We start from the raw sequence: 23,048 nt of genomic DNA on the forward strand, positions 1-23,048 counted from the left end.
TGCATCATCTTTCACGATGCAGTGTCTAAAGTAGTGAAATGCATCAGTTTCATCAGGTTTAGGCCTTGGAGAAAAATTGATACCTAATATGGAGACGTGCTACTCTATGTACCATGGCTCAGCAGAGAAGTGTCCTGAAGAGGTTTTTGAGCTGAGAACAGAAGTTAAGTTGTTCATGGAGGAGGGTGGGCTAGACCTTCCTGTGCTTGATGATCCTGAGTGGCTGATGGACCCAGGACATTACAGAGAGCTGAACACACTTCACCCTGAAGTTGGAGAGCCCTGGCCAGTCTGTCACTGCAGCTTTTTAAATGTGAAAGCTTTCATGATGAAACTCTTCAACTTCCCAGTGTGCAGGTCTCTTGTGGTACAGGGCAAAGCATTCATTGTGAAAAAAAGTGTCGCTGCCAGTGAGGAGCCACAGCAGGAATGTGACCATCAGTACGCGGACTTCAGGACACACAGTGCTGCTTTCCAAATGATTGCTGTCCTCAGTCTGCTACAAATGGAGCTCATTGGCCTGCAGTGCAGTTTGCAGCACAAAGCCAGGTTCAGAAAGGTGAATGCTTGGACAGTTTCTGGGGGAATGACCCCCATCCTTTCCAGAGCTGTCCAGGTACTTCAAGAACACCGTGTGCTGTTTAGGGAATACATATCTCTGTGAAAAAACATTCTCCACCAGGAACTCTGGTAAATAAACAGAAAGGCCCAGATGTAAGCCAGCCTGGGGGTTTCAAACTACCACCTCCCTCTGAGCAAATGTGGCCCAGCAGTCTGGGAAGAAATGCTCTCGGGTGTCTGGCAGCAAGCATTCAGCAAGACAAGACAGATACGTCTGTGAAATAGTCCATGTTGAGAAGGACAGCTGTTATGTTTTTTTTTTTTTTTCTGTGGAACCCCTGAAGGGGCCCCCAGACCAGACTGGATACTCAGTGGCTAGGGTTGGCAAAAGTATCGATACTTAAAAAAGTATCAATACTAAAATGCTGTATCCGGATACGATACTCACTTTCAAAAGTATCGATACTATCCCCCCCGGGATGCCGAGCTGCTGACGCTGCGTCCCTCTCTCTCTGCCTCCTCACACACACACACAAGAGCAGGCTCCCTCCCCCTCCCCGTGACGCACTCAATAACAAAGCAGCATGGCTAGTGCTGCTACAGGCGGGCCAAATCAAGCAGTTCTGGTCGAAAATGAAAAAGGTAAAAGTGTTGTTTGGAGGTATTTTGCCTTCGAGGCCAACGATCTTGGAAAACCGAAGGACACAAATAAGCCAGTACGCAAACACTGCTACAAGGTGGTGTTGGCCGTGTTATTGTTAGCCATTAGCTGCAATGAGCAATTAAAGGCTGACGTAACGTTAATCATTATAAACAGGGCTGCCAACTGTCACGCATTCGCCGTGAGACTCATACATTTGGATGGTTTCACCCGCACTCATGCCACACCTCCGATTTCTCACGCTCAAGTCAGAGGCACAGGAGCACAGAGGACGCAGAGGTCGTGTTGTGTAATATACAAGACACGCAGGTATGCACCCTATACCCACTAGAAACCCTCAAGAAATACCATATAACCACTATAAAACATAATCATAGGATAGTTGTGTAACTTAAACTTTCACTTTCCGTGTACGCGCGCTCCTCTTTGTGCCGGCTGTGTAAAGGCGCAGATAGACACGCATCCCAGCAGACAGGGAGATCGTCAGTCACTATGTGTGATTTTATATTTCAAACTGTGTCTTGATAGCTCATGAGCACATTTTAAATGAGCACAGAGACTTAAAAAAGACAAGTCAACCTTTTGATGAATCAAAATGCAGCATTGTTCATTAGTCCATCTGAGCTGCTGTTTTCACTCACTCACTGTTTTCTAAATGATAAATTCATCCTGAGGTTCCCTGGGTCACATATTGTTCATGATGTGAGCAATCTTTTAAGGATCAAGCTTCAAATACAATCTACTAGTGCAGTGGTTCTCAACCTGTGGCTGGAGGCCCATAAGTGGGTCTCAGGGCTGTTTTTGGTGGACAGTGCATAAATCAGGCAAAAATGTGGTAAAAATCTCTTCAGTGTGTGCTCAGGCCTAAAACTTTCTTTTTACCCAACTGTTTGTTGTGTGTGTGGTACTGTTAATTGTTACATGTTGCAACAGAGGTTATATTTGCATTTTTTTAGTTAATAAAAATGTGTCTTTTTTTTTTTTTTTTTTTCTTCAAATGATGCGCTTCTAGCGGTAGCAGCACAGTTTGGCAGCTCTCTGTTATTACTCTGCTTTTTTAGCTTTATTTTTTATCTTTAATTTTTTCTTTTGCTTATTTTTGCTCAATACTGGACTTTTTTGACAACAACTCATGGATATGTCTGCTGGAAGGAGAGTTTATTTAAGAGAGGAGCTTCTTGCATCCTTCCGTTGCTAGGCGCTACCCAAGCAGCTGCCTGTTGCAGCAGCTCTCTCGTCTTTGTCCGTTTCTTGTAATTTTTTTGTCTCTTTTTCGTCATCTTTGTATTTGGAGTGGATCATCACTTTGTATGGTTCATTGTCGGTCACGGACACCAAACTTTTTGTGGCTTCGGCGATATTTTTACTACTCTTCTCCTGTGTTTGTCTGGAGATCCTACATGTAACTATGGCTGCATTGTTTACATGCAAAATTAGCTGTTAGCAGCCTGTAGCATGTCAATGCTAACTAGTGTAGGGCTTGATGATTTCCCTCGAGCTGAGGAGGAGGAGGTGAGGACGACGTGCTGGTTCTCGGATGTGAGCTGGGAGGTGACGACGTGGACCTGTCCTTCCATCCATTGTTGTCGGGAACGTGGGATCTAGCCCTGGGGGATGGACGAGCTAGCTGTGCTAACCCAGCGGCATCATGCTGTTCACGGACGTGGCTAACGGAGCTGACATCGGACGCCGGCGCCACATTGGAGGAGCTTCGCCTGCTGTGAGCAGACAGGATCCAGGAGACAGAGACTGAACAGACTGCTGGGGAGGCTCAGTCCTGGACCCTGTGGAGGTGGAGACTGGCTGGGCTGGAGAGTGGTGGACAAGTGGTGGACGGGATGTCGTCATCTAATTTCTTATGGACTTTTTTGCACTTTCTATACTCTTTCTTACTTTTGTTTTCTTAAATGCTGCTGTGACTCCTGAATTTCCCCTCGGGGATAAATAAAGTATTTTCTATTCTATTCTATTCTATTCTATTCTATTCTATTCTATTCTATTCTATTCTATTCTATTACGATGGAGCAAATCTGGAGGATATCACCCTATTCCTGCTGAGATAAAGAAGCCTTTCCGAGGATGTCGTGCTGGTGCAAAGTTAAAGGCCAGGAGATGGAGATACAAGCCCTTTCTTCCATCAGTCATCATAGGGAATGTCAACTCTCTGCCAAACAAAAAGGATGAACTAGAGATACTGGTGAAGACAATGAATGTATACCGTGAGTGCCGTCTCATGTGCTTTACTGAGACCTGGTTGAATCAAAACATCTCTGGTTCCTGTGTGGATATCCCTGGCTTCACGCTGATACGTCTGGACAGAGACACCAAAGCTACACTCACAGAAATGAATCATGGCAGAGTTCAATTTTATGCATTTACATTTAGTTGATTTTATTTAAATACTCATATTTTTCAAATGTATGTATTAAAATTAATTAGAATCCATGTATTTAAATTGATTCTAAAATGTATTTAATATAATTATTTATAACATACTTATATGTTTTAAATAATATTAGCAGTAAAACAAACAAGATTATGTTATTTAAAATGTATGTGATTGGTTTTGATACGTGTAATGAGACGTGAACCGGAACCGGAAATAATATCCTGCTGCAGTACCGCTGGACGCACTTGTGTATAGAGCCCTCGTGTCATGTGTTGGTAAGTAATCCGAGTCATCCTATGTCTAATTACACCCAAAAATGTCTGAGTAGTGCACTTTATGTCATATTGCATCAACATCAACTCACTGATGATCAAATTTACGTAGTTCGTATTCACTGTAAGCAGTTTTATCCTGACGGCGTCGTGTGCTAGGATTATGGCAAGCTAGCTATTGCCCGCCATCAACAAGCTTGGTTATACAGCCTTAAGAGGGGGTATTGTGCAAATTTCAAAGTTGTACACCATCTGTTTTAGTAACACGATGTTTGCAAATCAAAAAACGGGAGTTTCCAAATGTCTGTGGTCAAAGTGTCTTACTACTCTCATGTGCAAGTAAACGTGGAAGCATGGATTCTCCTCTGCATGCACTCAGACGGTGCATATCTTACTTGACCATAAACACAAATAAACGGACTCCCACCGAAAAAATCTGATATGGGTCTGCATTCACGCTTTTTTTTTAGATTATTTTCAGCGTGTTACTTTCACACAAAACACCCTTAAATAAGACTCTAGTTTTCGTCGTGTCGTAAAACGGCGCTGCCTCCGCTGCAGAGCCACAGCTCGCTACGAGGCGCTCACCGCTTAGTGTATCAGTCCGCGTGCCAGACATAAACAAACGCAGGTAGTCTGCCAGGACGAAGAGACACAATGATAACTAGAGCCTTAATAAGCGGTGTTTTTAGAATCTGCACTTTGATACAGTGGGTAGCTAGGGTTTGCTGGGTAATTGCTCTACAGAACACAATATTTAATCACAGCCTCAGATTGTAGAACTGAACGTTAAAGATGTTTTCCTCAAACTCATTCTTTTTATTTTCAGATACCCAATGTGTTGGTGATTCTTCTCTTTCTCTCGCGTTCTCACCTTGTTGGGGCAACCTAGATTTTGTAAGTAAAATGTACTTGGATGTAAACTCCAAAATGTTGTACAGGTAAATTATAGTTCATATTAATTTAAAGTTTATGCAATACTAAAATGGTTTCCAATATAAAGCTGAACATCAAAATTAAGCAAGTTAAAAGCAAAAATGAATGAAATTTGCAACAATGATAGCTTAACAGGCCTATGTCTAATCTCGCATAAGTGTGGATATGTGGGTATTGTTGTGCATTATGAAATTTGAAAAGGGACTGGCTATTAAACTGTTAAACCATAATATCAAACTTAGGCTAAAAGCCTCCACTATGCATGTGATGAAAATTCTCCCCAAACGACCAGGTGAGGAAACAGACACTTCATAGTTCTCAGGAAGCTGCTGTTGTTAATTGACATATGTTTTAGAAATGTTTAGTTAGAAATGCTCTTAATGTAATGTTAGGCCAGTTTTGATTCTTAATCCTGATCAGGTGGCTTTTCCTGTTTGTTTTTGTGTGTGTGTGTGTGTGTGGACACTAGGATGCATTTCGTGGACTGTCTGCTTACAAACTCCAGCGCCCTGAGAACATCATCCAGAAGGAAGCCTTCTTGTCTTCCTTGAAGTTATTGCAGGTACTTGGACATGTTTATTTATTTTATGATATTTTGGGGCATTTTAAAAGAGATACAGTAGATAGGCTTGTGAAAGGGGGAGCTAACTGGCCACAGGCTGGATTTGAACTCAGGCAAGCAGAAGTATGTAAACGGGACGTGCCTAGTAGCTAACCACTCCACCAAACCAGCATCCATGGGCTTGTTGATTGGTACTCCAAGCTATACAATATTGATCAGACGTTCCCTCTGTTTCACTCTCGCCCACTCTCACACTTTGTCTGTCTCTCCCAGCCCTCCTCTCAGTCCCCCTTTCTCTCCCTTCTGGTCTTTCACAGTTGTCCTTACTGCCCTCTTCCTCTTTCTGTGTGTTTCTTATTCTTACTTGTGTGTCTCACAGACAGATGTGTTACTAAACACATGCATGAAGAATGGGATTTTTAAAAGGTTTAAAATTTGGTTTTAAGAAAATGTCTTCAAATTAACACTCAGTTGGCCTCAAGGATGAGCTGCATAGATTTTGGTGGTCAAGGTTTGGGACACTCAGCCCATCATTCTTTTCTTTTTATATTTCAGGATATTGGATCCAAGAAGGCTGACGCAGACATTGCCACAGACAGATGGATGCTTTGCTGATGTCGGAGTCATCTTGTGAAGGGTAGAAGTCCTACACAATCTGCAGAGTGTCAGCCAAGCATGCGTGATGCTTTATGGACTCATCTATGCACTCAACCTGAGCTATCCAAAAAACCTCAAGCATACATTCAAGGTGTACCAGAAAATCCTGATGGACTTGGACTCAACCAAGCTTTTACCAAAAGTACAAGCACTGAAACTCGAGATGCTCAAGTGACTTGGTTGGTAAGATTGCATTTACTCAGCTCCTACAAGTTGGTGTGACACTCGAGTGTTGCTGTGGAGGTAGGTTTGGTTTAATCAGTAGTTTAAGTGTGTTATGTGGCAGTGTTGGCTGCTGGTTTGGCTAAGACCTGACTTTTGTTAAATTGTTTCCAGATTCGATGAAAACTAGTGCAAAGTGTTACAAAGATATCTGTTCTAAGAAGATGGTTCAGTGCCTGTCAAATGCCTGTCATTGTTACCAAGTAAAGTTTTTTGGAATATTAAAGGGAAACAATTGTATTGTATTGTAACAGTTGTATCAAGGGATTGCACTTAAAGTTTTGCACTTTGCTACACTGATCTGAATTATTTGTGTTGAGCCAGAATCATTGGTCCTGTGTTATTGCCTACTGTCATGGTGAAAATTTGTTTTTTGCAAATGAAAATTCCACGAGCATTACGCTTTTTTTGCAGTTTGATATTGAGAGTTCAATATCAATAAATCTGTTGAACCAACAAGGCAGTCTGATTGTTGCATCATTAAGATTATTTGTAGTGAATGTAAAATTACATAAATGTGATGCCTTTTGATTAGATTTTATGTATTGCATCATAATAGATAACATGTAACTCAAACAAATATATATTATTCAACTTGAATAGGTTACCTGATTATTATGCAACTCAAACAATATACTTTATGTGTTTTAAATATGTACTTTAATTTTTATTCATTTAGATTAATTAAACTTTATTTATACTGAATACATAAACCCAGTGATTATGCATTTAAAATGAATAGACTCTATTACACTAATGAGTATTGATCATGTAACGTTTATTAGATCAGTTTGGTTTACAATTACCTAAAATAAATGAATGGGAATTTGTCATGTAATAAAATTACATAAATCTTAAAAGTTAGGGTTAAATATTTCTGTGAGTGTAGTGGCAAGTCAAAAGGTGGAGGACTGGTTTTATACATCAGTCAGAGATGGTGTAATCCTGATCATACTACAGTCAAAGTGAAGATGTGTTGTCCGGACATTGAACTGTTGGCAGTTGGTATGAGGCCATATTACCTTCCCAGAGAATTCAGTCATATAATAACAATCCTTGTGTACATTCCACCCAAAGCAACTGCTGAAGTTCCATGTTATCCAAGAAACTGTTGCCAGGCTACAGACTCAACATCCTGAGGCTCTCATAATATCTGGAGACTTTAATCATGTTTGCCTCTCCTCTTATCTCACTGGATTTAAACAGTTTGTTAATTGCCCAACCAGAGTGAATAGAACACTTGATCTTCTATATGCCAGCGTCATCATGAATTTCCCATCAGGGATCAATAAAGTATATTTTGTCTTTATCTTTATCTTTTAAATATTGGGCTCTTTTTTTATCCTTGTGGTATCGAAAATAGTATCGAATATTTTCCTGAGTATCGGTATCGAGTTGAAAATTTTAGTATCGTGACAACCCTATCAGTGGCCCCCATGTCATGTAAGTTTGAGACTCCAAGCCTAACAAGCTACAGTAGCTGGTAGCTGCAGACTGTAGAACCTGCTCTGCAGTAAGTCGTTTCTATCATTCAGAGAGTATCCTGATGTGTAGCCCTGTAATCTTCTCTGTGAAGTCTATCTCCTGGTCGCAAACTGATTTTCTCAAACTCAACTGTTCCAAATCTGACAAATTCCCTCACCTCAGCAGCACAAAGACTTTTGTCTCTCCTTCCTCGGCTCCACTTTTTCACCCTCTTCCCACTGCCTGAACCTCGGAGTCATCTTTGACAAAAGTTCACCTTCTCCCATCACATTAAAGCAGTCCCAAAAACATCTTTCCTCCATCTCAAGAACATCGCCGCCTTTTCCCCTCCTTCCCTGCAGCTGACACCCTCATCCACGCCTTCATCACATCACACATTGACTACTGTAACATCATCCTTTATGGCACAACCACCAACCTTCTCAATAAACTTAGGTACATTCCAAACCCTACCACCCGCCCCCTCACCCATACCTGTTCCCGTGGCTGCATCACCCCCCTTTCTCCACAACCTTCACTGGTTCCCTATCCCATATAGCAGCGCTATTCGATTAGTGGCCAGTGGGCCACAGACGGCCCAAAAGCAACCCTTGAGTGGCCCGAAAGCAGCTATGAAGTGACCGGGATTCGGGTCAGATAAGAAAAACATCATTTACTAAAACTGACAAGTTCTCACAAACATTACAACATTATAATGAGCATTGACTGCAATACCTACTATAACCTAGCAACTAACCCACAATGCATTGTGTCATTGAGCATTTGACAAGTTATCATTAGCAGTCCTACTCAGGTGAAACTAGCATGTCTCTTTCAGTCAAGTCAATAAAGCAGACTTGCATAGCTCAGGAGAGGACCACAGCAACTTCACTTTGCTGCTGAAAATGTCTGGCCCAGCTCATATCTTTGGTCTAAAAATCTGTACCAATCAAATTTTTAATGGAATAGCCCTGTCCTACAGCATCCAATTCAGAATCCTCCTACTGACCCATAAAGCACTCCACAACCAGGTCTCCTCTTATCTTACAGACATGCTCCACCCCTACCCCACCCTCTGCTCCTTCCCATCCCTGGGACCAAGCACAGAAACCTGGGGGATAGAGCCTTCTCTGTCACCAAACTCTCCCTTTCGAACTCAGTCCCACAATACATCTGTGACACTGCTGAGCCCACCACCTTTAAGACTCAACTAAAAACCCACCTATACCACACTGCTGTAGCATCTCTTAAACTAACATATTTGATAACAACATCCTTTCATGTAAAGCATCTTTGAGTTTTTGAAAAGTGCTTATTATTATTATTATTATTATTATTATTATTATTATTACTATTATTATTATTATCTAAAGCGAGTGGAGACAACTGAACCAAAGTCAAAGGTTTCTGCGTACAAACAGATGTTTGTCTTTGTAAAAAATAACTTGACTAGAAAAATGAAACTACAGGTCTTTCTGATGCATAACATCCCCTAAAAACCACATCAGAGCTGCAGCACATTCAACCTTAACCACTGTCTGATTTCCAAACCAGCGGAATCACAGAATATCAGTAAACATGAAAACCAGGGGCTGAGAGACATCCAGAGCACAACATGTTGACCATTCAACACTGAAGAAAGTGGACTTACCACTAGAGCAGTTCCTGGAGTTCCACAGAGCAACTAAGCACTTGACAAGCTGGCGAATGAGGAAGCAAAAAATCACAGTGCACATTGTTGATCATGGCAACAGTGGATCCTTCATTTCTCACAACAGCGTTTGAGCTGGAACACTGTTAACAACCCATCATGGGCACAACTTTCATATCCCAGCATGCAGTGCTGCAAATGTGGATGTTTCAAAAAAGCCATGAGAAGTCCAGGATGGAAAGCAGCCGGCATGAAGCGCTGCAGAAATCCTGGTCAAGGGCAGAAGCACATGAGCAAAGGTGAGGCCTGCCTCAGCTAATGGCTTTAGCACAGATCAAATCTTACAGACAGATTAGCCCAGGCCTAATCACCACACTAGTCAAGGACAGCCTTTAATTCACCAGACTCCTTCCCAAAAACAAAACTCCACCAGAGTCCAAAACTCCAAGTGCACATCTTTCCATCAGTGGTACATGAATTCTTAAATATTGTTCTTTTTTAAATAAAGTCTGTGTTTTTCCGTATGACACATTTTGTCTTGCTGGTCTAAGGGAGAATACTTTAGGAACCCTGTAACATAGATCTCAAAAAGCTCTTGGCCTAGCTTACCCTGTTTTGGCATACAATCATCTGCAGCTATAACAACTGTCCAACCCCTTGTTTCTGGCCCAAATAAATTGTATCCAAACTTTATTCTCTTTTGAGCCGCCTCCCTTTTCTTGCTCTGTGGAGCAGAAGCTGAGCTGATCTTTTTCATTGTGTAACTTTCAGCTGTTATTTCAGCGCCTTCTGCACAAACAGCTGTTATATTCTGGTTTGGTGCGGAAAGTGCAAAAACACTGTAAGTAGCAGTTTGATTGGCAGGTTTGTTGTCCAGTGCAGATTGTTGTTAGACTGTTGTTGGGACTTCTTGCAATGGTACCATATGGGCTTGATGGTAACTGTAACACAAGGGTTTGGACAATAGATTACCTCCTAACACTGTAACCTGTCAGAAATGTGCCTGTGCATTTACAGATTGCGTGTCTGTGTTAACACCAACACAGTGATCTCACTCAAAGAATGACTCAGCCAGTGCTTTGTCTTTTTCATCACAGCTGTCAAACCAAAATCTTTTCTTCTAAACATGCTGAATTCTGCTCTGGTGCTGTGCTTTGTTATCAGGGAGAGAAGAAACCTCCTCCACCTGTAGCTGACACTTTGGAAAAATGATTTTTCTGCCTTCCATTAGGCTTTGTGATTTTTCTGCCCCACAGTTCGTCCTGGAAAAAGTTAAAGAACGTCACATTTAAAGGAAATGGCAAGAAGTGCAATGTGTGTACCACACTGTCTAACCTTGTGCTGGGGATGTGTGTGTGTGTGTGTGTGTGTGTGTGTGTGTGTGTGTGTGTGTGTGTGTGTGTGTGTGTGTGTGTTTTTTCTACCAGTGCCTGATAACTGGAAAAACAGATCAAAGCCGCACCTGTTATTTTCTGCCGGCTATTTCTTAAACCCACCACCTAGGAATGACCTGACACAAAGGAGTTCAGGACAACGCTCAAGTATGATTGAACTTCTAACTCTTGGAATTCAAAGGCACTGCTTTGGTTTTCTGTAAAAGAGAGAAAAATGAGAGGGTACGGAAGAGACCATGTAAGTGAATCCTTTATAACCTTCGGAGTAGGCAGGACATGTTTTTACCATACCTTAACAACTGTATCAGTGTGTCTAAAGAGAAGGGCGCCTCTGAAGGAACCTCAGTCCTTGTTCATAAAGGGATCATAAAACAGGCAGCGCTAAAAAAAACTAGGGCGGAAAAAATTCCTTGACTATTTGAGTGCCACTATAAAAAAAATGATGAAGGGATATTAAACCTGAGGAATCCTTTTAAAGTTCAGAGCGCGGTATTTGGCTTGGACTACCGTTAGTGTGGCACAAAGCGCTGAGGTCATGTACACAAAGTAAGAAGATGGAATAGAATAGAATAGAAAATACTTTATTTATCCCCGAGGGGAAATTCAGGAGTCACCGCAGCATTTAAGAAAACAAAAGTAAGAAAGAGTATAGAAAGTGCAAAAAGGTCCACAAGAAAATAGATGACGACTTCCCGTCCACCACTCGTCCACTACTCTCCAGCCCAGCCAGTCTCCACCTCCACAGGGTCCAGGACTGAGCCTCCCCAGCAGTCTGTTCAGTCTCTGTCTCCTGGATCCTGTCTGCTCACAGCAGGCGAAGCTCCTCCGATGTGGCGCCGGCGTCCGATGTCAGCTCCGTCAGCCACGTTCGTGAACAGCACGATGCCGCTGGGTTAGCACAGCTAGCTCGTCCATCCCCCGGGGCTGGATCCCACGTTTCCAACAACGATGGATGGAAGGACAGGTCCACGTTGTCATCTCCCAGCTCACACCCGAGAACCGGCACGTCGTCCTCACCTCCTCCTCCTCAGCTTGAGGGAAATCATCAAGCCCTACACTAGTTAGCACTGGCATGCTACAGGCTGCTAACAGCTGAGTTCGCATGTAAACAATGCAGCCATGGTTACATGTAGGATCTCCAGACAAACACAGGAGAAAAGTAGTAAAAATATCACTGAAGCCACAAAAAGTTTGGTGTCCATGACCGACAATGAACCATACAAAGTAATGATCCACTCCAAATACAAAGATGACGAAAAAGAGACGAAAAAAAATACAAGAAACAGACAGAAGAGAGAGCTACTGCAACAGGCAGCTACTTGGGCAGCGCCTAGCAACCTTAAAAAAAAAAAAAAAAAAAAAAAAAAGGGGCAGTGTCGCAAATTTCGCAATAATTTTTTTTTTTTTTTCAAAAAAAGAGACAAATCTGGAGAATTTTCTGGCGATTGGAGACTCTGATGTGAAGCATGTTTTGATCTCCAGCACACGCTGCTTGGTATCAGTAGTGTTGCAGCATTCCATTGGTCCTTTCATGAAAAATCAGCAGCCTTTGGATGGAGGATAACCATAGCAAGTTAATAAACTGTGCCGAAGTTAATAAATCAGCCTCGTTTGTCGCCATGAGGCCTGGCACTGTTGCCTTGTTTTCTGCTCTGAAATCAATGGATCTGCTAAGCACTGCTAACCAGATCAGAGCCCACACTAAGGTTAATCCAGGCCAGGCTGGGAGAGCCACGGATGGACTGTTGGCCTGCTGAACCCAGGGCTCTGGTGGCCTCAATCCAATAAAGAAACAAACACACACACACACACACACACACACACACACACACACACTCACACACACACACACACACACACACACACACTCACACTCACACACACACACACACACACACACACACACACACACACACACTCACACTCACACACACACACACACACACACACGCACTAAAACAGGAGATATTGATGAAAGAGTTTTGAGTTCAGCCTCTTTTTACTTTAGCCTGTTGATTATGTCAATCCAGGCTGTTAAATGACCAAGCTTAAAAACTAGAGCCTGACCCATTATGCCTGTCACCGATTAATCAACATCGGCCAAAATGTAGCCGATTATAAAGAATTTTTGCTCAATGGAGATTCTGTCGCTCATGTTCCTGTGTGTCTGTCTGTGAATGATAACTGAACCTTTTTCATTATGCATTTAAGTCCAGTTTTCCAATCATTAGTTTGAGTCAGATATATCCATATTTTTTTGCGTGGTCTAAGGATGAATTGAGCACCAAATAACCAGAGTTTAATCAGGGAAGTCCCAATCAACAGTTTTCCCCCCAGTTTTTTTTAGCGTCCAATCCTGGTTGATACCAAGTCCTGTTCAGATTCTTGGGTTTGTCAGGATAAACTTTGCCGAAGAGGTCAGAAAGTGAGGCTGCACACTTTGTTTTGTGTTTTAATGATAATGAATATTAAAGAATAATAGTTAAAGTATGACTTCAGCTCATTAAGTCCATTTATCCTAGTCCAGCTCGTTTTGATGTTATTGTCATCTGATCTGTTTTCCATGCTCTCCTTTATTAGGCCCCTGAACATGTGTGCATGAAATACAGCATGCTAAAATCCCAGGCTGCCCTGAACGCTACATTGATGAGATAGTGCAAGGCCACAAAAGTAAATATTAGACAAACAATGACTGTCTCATGTTTTTCCTCTATCATGGAAATGTTTTTTTAACTACAAATCAGTTTACAACTTAAACAGACCTGAACAAACCCATACAGAACAGTAAAGGAATCAAGTGTGCTGCCAGGCTGAGCAGAGACACAAGACAAACTTCTGTTGTCAAACTGATCACATCAAGTTTTAATCACCTCCTATGTTATCATAGAGTGTGCTGTACAGCTCCAGTGAAGCATGATGGGAAATAAAGTGTCTGACCAGCAGGACATACCAGGGATAACAGAAATGGCATAAACCTGCACTCCTACTTCATCTCAGAGCTGCTCCACACCGCTGACATTTAAGGCACAGAGCTGCTAATGCTAAGCCAATAGACTGTCCTGCCTTTGTTTTCCCCTTTTTGAGCCCTAGGTCCCCAGAGAGTTACCGTAGGGTGCAGTAAAGTAGATGTTATTGCTGTAATGTGTCTGGTTGTGTGTTCTGTAGTAAAGCTTAGTGTGGCGTCTGTTCCACATCATCATAACCAGCTTTACGAGGTTAGGAGCACTCAGAGTGCACAGCTCTAACACGGTAACATTAAGCAGCAGGTTTTGCTCAATGATCTATCTCAATGTGAATGATCATTTGAGAAATGCCGATCACCGATACATTAAAAAATACCAAAACCAGTCCCCATCTGATACTTGGGGGTGGGATAGGGTCATCCCTGAGTATAGAGAGCCAGAGTGGCTGTGATCTGAGCTGGAACATTCTCTGGAGGCTGCCAGAAAGAGGATAGTTTTTCTTTTATCAAAGATGCTGTAAAAAGGATCCATTATAAATAGACTGCAGCGCCATCTTTTGGCCCAGAGTCTCTCATACACTGTGGTGAAGACGTGACTTTGAACAAGGCGTGTGTTTGTTTTAGAAATAAATGGAGATCAGGTCTTCTTTTTAACCCTACTTTTCTTTGATCAAGGCAACTTTTTATCAGACACTATACCCTGAGGTATAGTGTCTGTCCTATCAAAACTCATCTACCAACTCCAACCTCACCAATCAGAACTAACATAACCTGGCTCTTCAATTTAATGATAGACTCTCAAGTTTGAACAGACCACTGCAGAATAACTGCTGACTGTGGTTTGGGGTCAACATTAGCACATTTACCTGGGTTTTAGCCTTTAGCTCATGTTTTAGCCTTTAGCTGGTGCTCTATCTCTTTTCTGTTCGTCTTTCTTCTGCTCTTCTGTCCTTTTTCTGTCTGTCGGTAAGGCTCCAGTGTCCATCATCACTACAAAATAAATCACAGAAATCGTTTTCAGCAGAGAAAAACACAGATCTCTCTTCCCTCCACTAAACTCTGTCAGCCAGCGAGGTGTTGTCATGGTGCGGTGTTGTCACATAGACATACTTTAAATCAATCCAGTCCTGGATAACCTGATCAGGAAGTTAAAAAGTAGCTCTGAGGAATAGCCTATATTGGTGCTGATAATCTCATTTTAAAGTGTGGATTATAATCAGACAGGGAGACTCATTTTCAGATACTAACTGTAAAACACATCCTCTTTGTTTGTGAAGTTTTGTCAGGAGTCTAGCACCATATAGAAGTGGGACATTTTCAAGATCTCTCCTTACAGCCCCTTTAACAGAAACATGCTAATCTGCAGCAATGTAAAAGAAATGTAATCTGGGACTCTATTCGTTGTATTTCATCAATCTGTTTTTTAAATAGAGTCTAGTATTGGAGGCTTTATTCACAGTAAAATTGAACTTGTGAACTTCTTTTGAAGCGGATTTTAAGCTCAGGTTTCATCATTAAACTGAAAGTCTTCAAAATGACACTGGAATGAAAGCATTACACTGACAGGATCATATTCCCCTCATTGCATCTCCTGTATTAGTGTTATGCAGTAAACCTTGTTCTGCCTCTGTTTCTATCTTTACAACAGAAAAACCTCTTCCTATTGTTGGACCTCTGCGCCTTAATGACTCATTGTGCCTTTCTGATGGTTCACTCCAGCAAAATAACATGTGATAATCTTCCTCTTGACACTGTGAAGGCTCTGACAGGCTTAGAGCTCATATTCTCAGCAGCCTCAGCAGCCTCTCAGTCAGACAGATGTTGGTGAACAAAACAGGGTTATATAATGTTATTACCTCAGTGCATGAATGCTGCGCACACGCTCTGATGATCCTATACATCGCAGTGATCCTGACAAGGAATCACAGCGTGTGGATGATTCAGAAGCTCCCGTTTCCACTCACATCAGGATTAACTTCCTGATCATGTTTACGTTGATCAAAGCAGAGTTCATTTACAGCCCATGTGAGGGCAGGTACCCCAATACACTGCTTTTCAAAACACGCACACACTGAAAGTACAAATGTACTTTCCATTGTTTCATTCGCTTTCTCACAGCACTACAAACAGAAATCCATTACATAAACACTTCCAATAGCACGGACCTCCAAACACTGCATACCGCCCTGAGGTAAAGTTTGTATCAGCTCTAAATGATAGCTGAAATAATACACTGCACCAGCCCAGACTGCAATAGAGAACATGAAGCAAAGGGAAGTTCTGCCTTAACGTCAGCAGCATGGTGCTAAAGGTTTTAGGATTCTGAATAAATTGATCTTCGGCTAAGTCCGGCCTTCAGACATCAGAAGCAAATCACAGTGCGTATAGCCATTCCCATACACATCCTCTGCCCAGATGTCTGTTAAGTTATATTGCAGAGAGTCAGTTTTGGTTCAGTTTTATGTGGTTTTTCTGAGATTTTTAGTTCAACAATGGTCAAACAGTGTTCATGAGGAACATGTAACTCTGACAAAAGGTTTCCTGAAAGGCTGGGTGATGGGATGTATTTTTAACCCTTTTCTAAGACACATCTGAACAGAGCAAAGTGTCTTCTTTGGATAAAGTTGAGCAGCAGACCAACATCAGCTCTGTGTGAACCAAATGAAGAAGGATGTCTCCATCTGCTCTAAGATCAGCTGACATCCTATCTGACCATCACTGCAGTCTGACGGACACTTGGGGATTTTCTCTAACGTTAGCTAAAATTAGCCTAACATTAGCTCCTAGCTGTGTTGTCCATCATGTCTCTTTGTTTGTTGGGAGTTCATTGGCCTGTCTTGTTCTAGTTTTTGTTCTTTGGTGATCATACATCATTGTTGGCTGTTGTCCAAAGGGCTCCAGTTAAGCTAACGCTAGCTTCTAGCCGAGATAACAAAGGTTGTCAAACGTGCTGAATGATTCAGTGTAAATCCTGTAGCTCCAAACTAACAGAGACACACTCTTGGTAAAGATGATAAAAAGGAGGTTATATTTTTGTCCTGACCAATGCTGATCTTCTGTCTTGTTGTCTGAGATGCTGATGCTAACCAGATGCTGTTTATCAGGTTTGCTCTGGGATCGTTAAATTTAGTCTGTAACTGAAGCTTTTTATCAACCTTCTCAACAATAAAATAATTCATATCTCCCTCCAACGTGGACTTTAGAGACTTTTGGGGACTGAAAGATGATCTGTGATATTTCTGTATCCAGCAATCATCAACATCATCCTGAGAAATGTCTCCTACTGTGACACCTGCCATAGCACCTGTTACCAAATGTTCACTGTGTCCGGGTGAGTGGAGGGGGCGTGGCTCAGCCAGAGGTCAATCTTGCTACAAACTCGGTCTGTTATGACAACAGCTAATGGGCAGCTCATGCCTGTGAACCCTCTGCAGTACTGACACCTCCTGCTTGGAAACGAGGTCAGTCACTGTTTCAGTGATCATGATGTGTCAAGTTTTTTGAGTTCATCATTTCCAAGGTGTGTGTTTGGATCAAGCCCGACGCAATAGCAGAGGAACAACTGGAGCGCCCCCAGTGTGCGTGTGTGGATGTAACCAGCTGAGCTTCCGCCCACATGAGGTCACCACCACTTAATGCAGTAATACAAGCTGCACCCAGACAGAGCTCCGTCAACACACGCTTCATTATTCATGTCCACTGTAAACACACACACACATGAGCACATAATGCACTAACAGTGATACTACACCACAGGGCACGCGCGCGCACACACACACACACACACACACACACACACACACACACACACACACACACACACACACACACACATATACACACAGATTCCGATAAGTGTGAGCTGTAGATTATACCAGTATAGGGATGGATGGGTACGCTAATGATGCCCTGTACCTGGCAATTGGAATCGGTACTCAATGGTACCAATTTCAGTACTTTTATGTGTTTATGTGGTAAAAAAAATCTCAAAGTTTTTTTTATTTTAACATAAACTTGCAGAAACAAACAGTGACACTGTCCTGTATGATCCATCCTACATCCAGAAAGCAGTGTGTTTGTTTCAAGCCCTCACCTGGAGCACATACACCAGAACCACCAGTGTTTCCCATTAATTAATAAGACTGTGGCGGCCCGCCACAGTCTCATTTGGCCCCGCCACAGTCTCATATGGAGAAAAAAATACCATCCGTCACTCGGTCAGATCATTGCACAGCTGTAATTTCCTACCGCACGTAAACAAGCAAGAACAAGAGTGCGCGCGCACTGGTCACGCTCATACACGTCGCTCTTTACTTGATTAGTTTGACACAAACCAGATTCCAGAGACACTGGACCGGGGCGTCTGACTCTGAGGTACATGCAACGTCTTTTTTGGGCATTAGCGCTCATGCTAACTGCAGCCGTGGCCACAGTAGCTCACTGCGCTGTCTGCCTCGTGCATACGACCAAAATATATACACTCTTTTCAGATCTATCAAACTCTGCGTACACACAGCTGGGCGCTATTCCCTGCGATAAACCACACCGCGCCGAGAACAGCGTAAATGTGGTGACTTGAACACACCTCGTTTCCCGCCTTCAGCACGCAACATAACCATATATGGTCAATGCAAATCAGTACGTGCATATTAAGTAGCCATGTGCGCTGTAGGATTCTATAGTGACATCAGCGTAAGATGGTGAACACAACATACGGAGAGAGCATGGAAGAAGCTGAATTTCTCTCAAAGTCAGATACACAGCAATATCAGGAAATATCAGTCAGAAAATGATCTTGCATTGATTTAGGCTACATTTTGTGATGAAGTGGGCCGCAGCAAATTTAGGAATCTTTATTTATTTAGAAACTTTTCAGCAGTCACTGTAGAAAAAAAAAACAGAATGAAAACACAACACTCCTACATCCAGATAAGGGAGCAGAGAGAAGAAGAATCGTAATCTGACCCTTTATCGCAAAAAAAATATGTTTTTAAGATGTTAAAAAAATATAAAGGGTTTCCACTTTGCTTCCCTTTCACCTACTCACATCCTCTTGCTCTCTTTTCTCTCATCAGCTTCAAACACACACCTCGTTAACTCAGGTGAGAGAATAACGGTAGGCTACTGTCTCAGTAGCTTGATAACGGATCACAGATCACGGAAATAGTGTAAATAACCTGTTGTTGAAATGTTGTTCAGTAAATTTTTCAAAATATTGTGAGTAAGTGAGTTTTTGGTTTTGTTTCGGAATCAAATTTAAAATATTTCTGATATGCCTTTGTAAGTTCTTATTTATCAGCGTACGTTCATGTCCATGGTCCCAAACTGCACTTACTGTAAGGGCGATACATCGCGCTTAAAAACGTACACACACATTAATACCGCAGAGGGTCAGCGACTCTGCCACCACAGTCTCCTAAAATCCTGTGGGAAACACTGACCACTATAGGAAATCCTCATTTAGACAGTGGCTGTTATAAATTTTAAGGTTTATTTCTGTAATTAGCTTCATATCATAGCTAACACCATATTTTCACTTGTGTCCATTTAGACCTCTGGAATGATTCCTGTTGGAGGAATGTTTATGAGACGAACCCCCAAAGTAACCTTTAAGGAAGTTGTGCTTTATTACCCAATGAGTTTAACCAAATCTACACTTTATGGGCAGAGTAACATCCCTCTCCAGTGTTCCAGGACAGTCCTGCTCCTAAAGCTGAAGCTCCAGTCTGAGCCAGGAAAACCCAGCACAGAGTTTGTTTGCAGAGACAGAATTATCCAGCATTACTCATCAGGACTGCAGACAGAGGCCGTGCACTGTCAGCAAGGCTCGCACTGCGGCCCTAATGTCAAATTCCTTGACTCCATAACTCGAAAGGCCTCAGAAACAAAAACTCTGCAGATCCCATGAGAGATCTACAAGATTCTAGGAGATGGAGAAAACAGGCTGTCAGGGTATGATGAAGAATCTGTTTCAGTGAAGTAATGCAGAGATCGCCCAGACTGTGAGCTCCACTCCAGTCAAACGTTCACTGAAGTCTCCCTCTAAAAGCCATTCACCATGTTGTCACATACAGACTGTAGCGCAACATGCTCAGGTGTTTCACAGAGTGGAAGTCACATACACACCAAGCCAAAAAACGCCATTTTCAAAGCAGAAATTAACCTATCTACAGCCTGGTTCAAAAAACATCTCCTGTTCGAGTCACTAATTTTACTACCGGCACCCACTGTACGGGGGGTGAATTTTTTTCTAACTCGGCCGTTCAGAGGATATTAAGATCGCAAGCTCCCCAATAAGGCACAGCTGAGGGTCACGTGACCGACAGGTGACCTATGGCTGCAGGCGAAGCCCTTGCCACTACCAATATGGCCGCTACAGCTAATGTGCTTCATTTTCCCTTTCAGAAACAGATGGGTGATGTCTGCGAGACTGCGTCCATGTTTTAAACAGTCTATGGTCACTGCCCTCATTGAGCCACCCCAGTCTGAAAGTCTGGGCACCTCCCTGCACAAAGGCACATAACAGTGTGGTATGAAAGCTAACTTGCTAAGGTTTGATCAACAAAAGCTGGAGAAAACTCCTCTGTTGATTTTTAAAGAACGAGGGCAAAGGTAGCTAAACTACAACCCCTATCTCAAAGAGACAGCAGGAAAATGAATCCTGAAGAAGCAGAGGATTAATGATCAGCCGGTGAGTAACATGTATGAGTAATTTAACAGAACAAAGCACAGGACTGATCAACTTTTCAAAGCGGTGTTGCAGCCATCGAATTCAAAATGGGCTAATATTTTGCATGAAAGATTAAAATGTCTGACTTTAAACACCTGACATATTGTATGTGTTCTGTTGTAAATAACATATAGATTTATGGGATTAATAATATTCCATATTCTTACATTCTAACCTGTTATGGAACTGGGGTTGTTCACTTGATTCATTTCCCCCCTTAGATCACATTATCCACAGAAACATAACACATACAGACAGTATTGAATAGCAGATCATATGACGTGGTGTTACAAACACTAATTATGAAAATGAGAAGTGTCGGCTATTTATTATGGCAACCTACAATGCAAACACAGTGAGGAAAGATGCGAGGTTAGAAGAACTGGCACACTGTGGAAAGGGAAGTGGAGATCCTGGCAGTCCAGGAGCACAGGAGAGTGCACACAGACCAGCCAATTAACTTTCGCGAATAGAGTGGGGGTTGCACGTTCATCACCTTATCTGCATGGCGTAATGATGCCCAGGCGGCAACAGGTGGCGTGGGACTCGTGGTGAGCCCCCGAGCATGAAAGGCCCTCCGTAGGGTGCATCCACAGAGCATCAAGTTCCTTAGTGCCGGGAAACCCAGTGACAACGGTTATGAATGTGTGCTCTCCCACCAACGTGGCACCTATTGAGGAGGTGGAAAGGTTCTACAATGACCAAAGAACAGTGATCCACCATGTGCCTGCTCACAACTTGCTCGTAATCCTGAGGGACTTCAATGTGAGACTTGGACCGGAGGACACTACACGTACCATGACAACACCAACCGCAACGTAGAACAGCTAGCAGCCCTCCTTACAGAACCTACTGGCCGCCAACACCCTGTTCTGTAAGAGGGTGGGCAAGAGATGGATGTTCCAGAACCGAGCCACCGGTATGCGGCGTCAACTTGACTATGTACTGGTTAGGAGGAAGTGGAGGAAGTCCATCTGGAACGTGGAGACCTACAGTACATTCGACTCTGTAGGCTCCAATCCTCGTGTGGTTGTTGTAAGGCTGCGCCTGAGTTTGAGGGTCCCTAAGAGCGCACTAAGGCCCCGACATGACTGGGAGGCCTTTGTGGGAAGCCCTGAACTCCAGGCCAACTACACAGCCGAGGTGAGAGTCTGCCTACATCTGCAGACTGAGGAGGGAGAGCCAACAGCCTACGAGCAGTTCCTCTCGACTATCGAGTGGCAACCAGGAGAGGGGTGCCGACAAAGTGGAGTCTCAGAGCTTCCCCTAGATCCAAACACCCAGAGGTTGTCTGAGCATGGGCGCAGGTGGCAGAGGCACGCAGAAGCTTTGAGAGGGAGGGGACCGCAGAGAGTCAGGAGGCGCTGTACAGTGCCAAACAACAGCTGTTCAGCACCTACGACAAGATCAAAGGGGGAGGAGATGTTGGAGAAGGTGAAGAGGGTGGAGGCAGAACATGGCGAACACAGCTACAAGGAGTCATGGAAGGTCATAAACGAAATGACTGGGTGCAAAATGGCGAGAGAGGGACAGTTGGCAGGCTGCAGCCCAGAAGAGAGAGTGACCTCCTGGTTCACCCACTTCCGGGGTCTCCTGGGCACCCACTCAACAGTGGACAGAGATGAGGAAGAGATACCTGCAGTGCTCACAAATCTTGAAATTGACGATGGCCCCTTTACAGCTACAGAGTTTGCAACAGTGATGTCCACCCTGAAGCAAGGAAAAAGTCCTGGGCTGGACATTATCCCCCCGGAAGTACCCAAGAACTGCGATCTTGACGATATCATGCTTGAGATCTGCAACCAGGCTCTGATAGACAACATCAAGCCTGACATATGGTCCCTCTCTCACATCATCCCAGTTCCCAAATCTGGAGATCTGTCTAAGTCAGACAACTAAACGATACTAAACCGGATCGGGGGTGCCACTGACCCATACCTGAGGGACAACCAAAATGGCTTCAGAAAGGGAAGGACAACCGTAGGCCAGATTCTGACCTCAAGGAGAATCATCGAGGAGGTGGAGAAGAACAAGTTGACAGCAGTGCTATGGTTCATTGACTTCAAAAAGGCATTTGATTCAATAGACAGACGCATTATACTGAAAATCCTCAAGGCCTATGGGGTCCCACCGAATCTACTCCGGGCCATAGAGTCCATGTACAAGGGAACAAGAGCTAAGGTGGTAACCCCAAATGGCATCAGCGAGGAGTTCGAAATCCTTGCAGGGGTACAGCAGGGAGACACTCTTGTCCCTTTCCTCTTTATCATAACTCTGGACTACGCGCTCAGGACAGCCATCAACGGGTGGGAGCAGGAGCTTGGCTTCACAATTACACCTAGGAGGTCCAGCAGAAGCCCTGCTGTAGCCCTGGCAGATCTAGACTACGCAGACGACATCTGTCTGATATCTAACCGCCTCGAGCAGGCACAGGAGCTCCTGAACAGAGTGGAGGTGGAATGTGCCTAAGGTTGGCCTCAGACTAAATGCAAAGAAGACTGAGGTAATGACCTATAACATCCACGTGGACCATCTGCCTATGAAAACATCAGACGGCAACGCTCTGCGAGAGGTCAGTGACTTCAAA

At 43.2% G+C, this 23,048-nt stretch overlaps 1 protein-coding gene across 3 annotated transcripts in view; it reads right to left on the reverse strand.

Annotated features, from left to right (window-relative positions):
- Positions 1–23,048, reverse strand: part of fam110b (family with sequence similarity 110 member B) — a 60,236-nt gene that overhangs the window by 32,921 nt on the left and 4,267 nt on the right. The window contains exon 2 of one of the 3 annotated variants that reach the window (XM_074688452.1): positions 14,598–14,721. The exons of the other annotated variants lie outside the window; for them this stretch is intronic. The gene's annotated coding sequence lies outside the window, so the exon portion shown is untranslated. The remainder of the gene's footprint in view (positions 1–14,597; positions 14,722–23,048) is intronic. 3 annotated transcript variants of the gene reach the window in all.

This window comes from Halichoeres trimaculatus, unplaced genomic scaffold, assembly GCF_033239565.1.
Source record: "Halichoeres trimaculatus isolate MK-OKI-2021-1 unplaced genomic scaffold, fHalTri1.1 fHalTri1_scaffold_15, whole genome shotgun sequence".
Lineage (NCBI taxonomy): Eukaryota > Metazoa > Chordata > Actinopteri > Labriformes > Labridae > Halichoeres > Halichoeres trimaculatus.